Source organism: Anas platyrhynchos, chromosome 1 (genome assembly GCF_047663525.1).
Source record: "Anas platyrhynchos isolate ZD024472 breed Pekin duck chromosome 1, IASCAAS_PekinDuck_T2T, whole genome shotgun sequence".
NCBI classification, from domain to species: domain Eukaryota; kingdom Metazoa; phylum Chordata; class Aves; order Anseriformes; family Anatidae; genus Anas; species Anas platyrhynchos.
In genome coordinates, this window is record NC_092587.1 from 31,592,079 (window position 1) to 31,599,125 (window position 7,047).

The following is a 7,047-nucleotide window of genomic DNA, read 5'->3' on the forward strand; positions in this document are numbered from 1 at the left end:
GTTTAAACCAGTGTGCTGTGCTTGTCATGTGTCTGATCCGGTTTGTCATGACAAAGAGTCTGCTTAAATTTGTGTAGATCAACTGGTTTCAGCAGAGTATCACAGACTTACACCAACTCAGAAAGAAATCTGCATTACAGAATAGAAATCTCTGCATTACTAATAGAGTTAGAAATTTTACCAAGAAATGTGTTACTACTGGAGTTTTTTAACATTCAGTATAGCTGACAGCCCTTTTCACTAAATAATCTTTAAATCAGATACAGATCACTCAATTAGATGCAGTTTGGATGACTCTTTTGGACACCAGAGAAGAACTGGTTGTACCAGAAACCTTGTATTAAGAGACCTTGACTTGATTAATTTTAAATTAAATGCAAATATAAATACAGGTAGTTCTACTTTAAAATGAACCTACTGTTTTCTGTTTCTAAAAATGTAGTTTGCTGAACTGGGAAGCTCATAGATTTGAATGTAAAACAGAGGTGGAATTTCTGGATGATGATGGTATAACATTTCATTCAGGCTTACACTGAAATCAAAGGGAGGGATCTAGACCTAACTGGGTGATTACCCAGATCAAAAATAACTTATTAGGAACAAACAGACATCCTAAAAAGAATGGAAAAAGACTAATGTTCAGCTTACACAACCAAGTCTTAGAGGTCAGGAAGTGTATGGGTAATATGAAAATTGCCAAATGACAAACTAGGTTGGATTTTTCAAACGCAGCTAAATCAAATAGAGATTATTTTAGCCAGACAAACAAAAAGATGATGATTTATAGCCACTATGCAGTGAACATGGTGCTGAAGTTAAGGATAATACAGATATGGCCCCAAGATGAATACTTTGGCTCAGTTTTCAACAGGGATGATGATGTCAAATAAGGCTGTGTTGCTAATGGGAATATGAGAATGGAAATGGAATTAACCACATCTAAGGTGGACACAAAACTCTAAGGAGATTAATGTGACTGAGTCAGCTTGCAGTGGAGCCACATCCTAGAGGAACTATGAAAGAACTGGTTTAAGAAACTGCAAGTCTGCTAACAAAGTTTTTGAATGTGTCTATCAGAGGTGATAGCTCTTCCCTGAGAAAGTGAGCACTGGATCTAACTTAAGTAAAAAGGAGAAAATGTCTCAGTGACTACAAGACTGACTTCAGGAAGATGCGAACTTTCAAAATGCATATTGGAGGAAAAACAGGTACGGATACGAAGATGAAAATGAAATAAAATGCCATTCACTGTAATAAAGGTAGATCATGTCAGAATAACCTGGCAACCCCTTTTATTAGCAAGAGAATGAGATGCAACCCAGTTACCAGGAAAGCTTTTATCACAGGGCTGCATAGGAAATTGCTCGTTAAGCTGGAGAAAATTTGGATTAGTGGAAGAATTGTGAGGTGGAAAAAAATGAAAGATCACGTTGAAAGGAAAAATACCAAACTGAAAGGAAGTTACTAGTGGAGTTCTTCCAAGATGTGTCTAGGGACTAATCCAATTTAACATTTTTAACAACTTTGGCAGAAATAGTAGAACTGTGCTCATGAAATTTTCTGATAATGCAATATGTAGTGTGAATGTGGAGGAGGACAGTATACAGGAAGAACTGGATAAGCCTTAGGACTAGAATAATAGAAATGGGATGAATTTGAGTAATCCAAAAGGTGGGGTCAGGCACTTCAGGACTCATAATTTTCCCCAAGCAGGAATCTTTGAAAAAAGACCTGGGAATGGACTCTTGGATCACCAGATGACACTATGTGATGTGCCTGTGGAGAATAAAAACCTCTTCAAATGTATCTGCTGGGGATCTCCACCAAAGGTAAGTACGACTGCCATTTTGTGACATAGAGTACTTCAATTTGAAATGAGATTTGTAACCATAAGAGCAATACATCTGCAGCAGCCATTCATCAGCTTAAATATCCTGTTACAACAGAACCTCATCAATTAATGGAAGGGAATCATCCAAAGATTAGCATGAGCTTGAATTCTACTTTTGATGAAAAACTAAGCCCATATTGCTAAGAAATATCAGTAGCTGTTAATCACTTGACTAGCCCAATCCCCAAATACTTATTTGTCTCTTCTGTGGCAAATGATCCCTATTAATAATATATCCCATATCATCACCTGTTACAAGTCTTGTTAGCTAGTGACTGTTTTGATTTTCAGGCAGCTTCAGCAGCACATCTGTCTGCAGTTACTAAATTCTATTATTAAATCATGTTTTTTTTCTTTTTATAGGTAATTTTCACCATGGATCCCCCTGCACATACTGCATAGGTTCTATGGAAACTTAATTCTTATTGTTTTCAGATAGCATTATCAAAATATGAGACATATTTTCGGTAGGTGGGCTTTCCAACTGCTTGCCACTGTTTTTGCTCTGACCCAATGCAGACCAATGAAGGCCAGCAGGGTATGTCTGTATCCTGTCCTCTACCCCAGGCCATTGAGTCTTTTCTGTCAGAATTTTGATTTCTGCTAGAGTGATTTCTCTGCAGTTCATAATCAAGATAAAAGAGCCTTAATTTTATAAGTATTCTCTATTTAGCTGTGATGAAGTGCTCAGATGAAGGTTTTTGCTGTGCTGCACTTAGTGTATATAGGACAGCTCTGTGAACCTATTAACCTATTATTTAGACACTGGACGGGCACATTTCCAGTAGATGACTGGATGTTCACATTTTTTATTTGCTAAAGATTTCTTTGACCTTAGTGAAAACCAAAAGAGAGGAAATAGCATTCAAGGAGGCAGAACTTAAAATGAAAAACACATGAAACAGGAACTCCCCAGGGAACGGAGGAATGGAGCACTGGCCGAACTTGGGGGTGTTTTCTGTTTGGCAGCCTTGCCAGGACATATGCAAAAAAAAGTAATATTTGAACTTTCTATTCTCCATGTACAAATGTAGGGGAAAAAAAAAAAAAAAGAAGCCAACTAAAGCATTTAACGATGGATATAGCATCCCCGAGATGCAAACCTTTATTTCTTTTAATATAAAAATAAAAAAAAATGTGGACTATATGGTGAATTCACTGCTGGAAACTGGGTCCATGTGTCTTTCATTTTAAAACAGCAAATTAAATTGCAACTGATTTCTATGGTCACCTTGTTTTTTATGAGAGTGAGAGGCTGCTTAGTGAAAGGCATGTATTTATGACTAATTTAAAGTATAGAAGATTTGTTACAGTGGCCTACACCTGTCACAGCCATTGATTTATACATATACTGAATTGCCATGTTAGCCTATGGGTAGCTTAAAATTACAGGCCTGGTACACATATACTACACAATTACAATACCAAATAATATCATCAGAAAAAAATAGAATTTTCTACATACCACCATCCAAAGAACTTTGCAGCATGGGAGCTTTCAGCTCAAGCTTGCACTGAGCTTTTGTACAGGCATGTACATGAGATCATGACACCCACTTTCTCTGGAATACAAAGCTTATTTAATAAGAGAAAAAGAATATTGCTGAGTATGATAACGAATATGGTTCTGATTTGCTGCTAACATAGACTCATCCCTTTGAGGCTCAAACTAATTTCGGGTAGGAAAGAAAGCTTGTGGAAAAGTCTTTTTAAAATCTCTTGTGGAGCCCAAGTCACCACGTTACAGCAATGTATTGGTGACAAGGGACTGTGGATCGGCTGCCTGCCATTGAGTTTTCCCCACAAAGAACTGTCTGCAGAAGGCAGTTTGGGATCTCGATCTTGACCATAAATACTATCTGCTTATGGTCTTGAAACAAAAATCTTTCTGTGAGTAATTTTAAAAGGAGGATCTTGCTCCAGCTGAAGTAGTTAAGTTTTGTCTCCAGTGATTCTAGCAAGCTCCAAAAGTGTTCAGCCTTTGGTATTTTCTGTGACTGTATTACACAGTGGGGGAGGTGGAACTGTGGATCTCATACTGATGATAAGATATGGGTCAGAGCCAGGACTGGGGAGCAAATGTGGTGCGATGCCTGACACATCTGCTGACATCTACTCTAACGTTTGGCCCTACAGGAGGGCTGTAGCACCATTAATGCTCATGATAAATATTTTTATGAAGCAACACAAACTAGCTCCACTTCAATTCTTTGAGGTAGATGACAGAACACAGAAGATCCATTCTTATCTCCAGCTCCAGCCTTCCTGCTCCGTCCAGACTGCAGATCCCACAGAGACCCTGGGGAAAATTGCCTGATTCAGGAGACTGCAGGTTGCCTGCCTGAAGCCCCATCACCACCAAGCAAAGACAGAGAGTCATTGCTAACATCATTTCCCTGAACTGACATTTTAGGAAGGGTTTAATTTTAAAATTGGTCATCCTGGAGAAGAAGGGTGTAAAATAAAGCATTTCTGTTAAGTGGTAATAAATAAATGGAATGGACACTTTTTCCCCTAAAAATTGTAACTTCCTGTTGCAAAGGTTGCCTTTTTTTTTTTTTTTTTTTTAATGGGAAACGATATCAAATAAACTATCTTTTTGCCAAGCTTTATGGGATTAAACAGAATTATGGAACATTCCAGGTTGACTTGGGGTGTGAATCTGGCTTACGTAAGATGGCCTGTCCTTTCTGCTTTTCCCATTGCCCTCTTTGCTTTCACCCCTGCTTCATGGACACACAAGGCTCTGGAGGCTGGGTTTTCCTCTCCCTTTTCTGCAGTAGCAAACTCTTTTTTTTTTTTTTTTTTTTTTTTTTTTCATATTATTCCATCATCTTCCTACACACAGGGTCACAGGGGAGGAATGCTCAAGGTCTGTGGTAGTTTATTTAGTTCACTCTTAATGGGAAAAATATCTGGGAAACATTTTTCTGGGTTCAGACAATTACCTGTACATCATTTGCAGTTTTCTTGTTGATGTGACATGTGTATAACATTTAGGTTTTTTAGACAGTTACATCATGTTACTTGATATATACATAACATCTGTAATGTAATTCATAAAACAAGCTGTGGCATCTCACATACCTCTATATTTACCGGATCTCAAAATACAAAGACTTCCCTTTAAAGCCTTGTGTAATTTTGTCTGCACAAGACTCAAAACCAAAAAAAAAACAAAACAAAATAAAACAAACCCCACATGATTGTAAATATTACTATAAAGCTTATATGTGAGTAAATGTAAAGAAACACCCCCAACGTCTGTATCCACAGTGTAATCTCAGAAGTAGGAAAAGCAGTGTTTTTTACTGTAACTAAAAGTTTCAAATTAAGGAATATTGGATATCTTGTTTGGCCGAGTGAGGCTGGAAGCCAGCTAGAACTTTCATTTGGATTTTTTTCTTTTGTGTCTCTTTAAAATGTTCTTATTATTGAATATCGTATGTCTTGCTGTGTTTCTAAATTCATGCACATTTCCTGCTAAGAACATATGGAAAAGAGTAGATGGTTCAGAGTGAAATCTGGATGACATAATAAACCGTGAGAGAGAAACTTGAAGGATTAACACAGATCCAAAGACTGAAACTGTGTCTACTGTTAAGAGCACACCACCATTTTTTATAGTACAGACTTTTATTAGGCAGAAATAGGAAAATGCAAAAATAAGACTGTTACAGAATGTTAAGATTTTGTATATGGGTATTCTGGAAGTAATAGTAATTTAGAAATGGTAATTCTTTAAGTATTTCTTTATTTTAATGAATTTTAAGGGCGTGCAGAACCTGTGTAAATTTCCAGTGTAATCTTGGTCCATTGCCTTTTCTTTTTTTAGAGTTTACTTTATTCTGAGCAAAGGAACAATTAACAGTTCTCCTCTCCAGGGCAGGTGAATAATGCACAGATGCACTGCTGACAGCAGTCTCCATCAGCTTAGTGAACATTGCAGCCATGAGCATGGGATACCGATAGAGCTCTACTTACCATGGGTTAATTAGTGAGGTGATGTTGCTTCTCATGACATTCATGCCTAGCAATATGTTCCTGGCCAGATCCTCAACCTGCAGAAAATGTTGCATGTACACATCAGATTTCTGTAGAGACAAATGCTAAAGGAAGGGGACAGAGCTCATTGCACTATATCCATGTGCCTTTAGGGCTCTGTAGGGGGTTGATGTGGGCTCGCTGCTCAGCCTTTGTAGGCCAGTGGCAGTCAGTATGGATGCCACAATGCCACCTCATCATCTGGGGCTACTGCCAGGCTCACTTCCAGAAATGTGCAGCGTATGAGCACACCTGGGACAGCTGCAACTGCACCTACCCTCAACCTTACACACTAGTCACTCTCATATCTGCTTTCTGTGATGCAGAAAAATCACAGAGGATTTCCATAAAAAAAATAAAGATATTTCCAAGCTATTCTGCAAGATCTGAACCAGTCACCTTTGGTTCCTAAGATGGAGGAGAGAAGGCAATTTCTTTGACCTGTTTTAGATGCCTCTCTTCACATGCAATGATGCACCACCAGAAGTTGCCTTTTTTCTCAATGAATATCAAGGGAAAATAGGGTTAGAAGTCTTAACCTGCTGCAAACCAGACAACTCACTTTCAAACTACTCAGTATATATCAAACTGAATTAAAATATACACCAAAAAAAAAAAAAAAAGTATTTTTGGAATAGAACACTAACATTTTCCTTACTGAGATGGTGTCCATGGGTGTGAGGGCATCCTGTGGCTGTGCTGTGCTGGCAGAGGATGATGGTAGCAATGGTACCTACTAGGAGCCAGAGCACAGAGTAAGCAAGAGAAGAAACAGACTTGAGCCATACAAGGCAATTTCACTATCTGAGACCTCTTGTGTGAGGACTAGGCGACTATGGCAGTCCCCCATCCCTTCCTTAGCCAAGCTAAAGGAAAGCCCAGGATGGTCTACCTAGCTTAGAGAGGGAGAAGAGCTATGGATATGTAAAAGAAGGTTTTTACTATCTGTCAGGAAGTCTAGACCATGTCATGAGACCTTTGCTGGTGAAGTGGAGATGTAATACTTTGTGCAGGAAAAGAAGGCCATAGGTAAGGAGGAAAGATGAGACCTTATACTGAAACTGAGTTTAAGCCAACAGAAATATTTGTACTAGCCAATTCAAATCTGCTTT

General features: G+C 38.4%; 1 long non-coding RNA gene across 2 annotated transcripts; it reads left to right on the plus strand.

The window, feature by feature from the left end:
- Positions 1-978: 978 nt before the first annotated feature.
- On the plus strand, positions 979-4,433 carry LOC140001663 (uncharacterized). Of its 2 annotated transcripts, none has more exons than XR_011807152.1 (3): positions 979-1,208; positions 1,714-1,829; positions 4,111-4,433. It is a non-coding gene; the product is annotated as an uncharacterized lncRNA (long non-coding RNA). The 2 variants fall into 2 exon arrangements; XR_011807150.1 differs by lacking the exon at positions 4,111-4,433 and adding an exon at positions 2,255-2,946.
- The last annotated feature ends 2,614 nt before the right edge of the window (positions 4,434-7,047 follow it).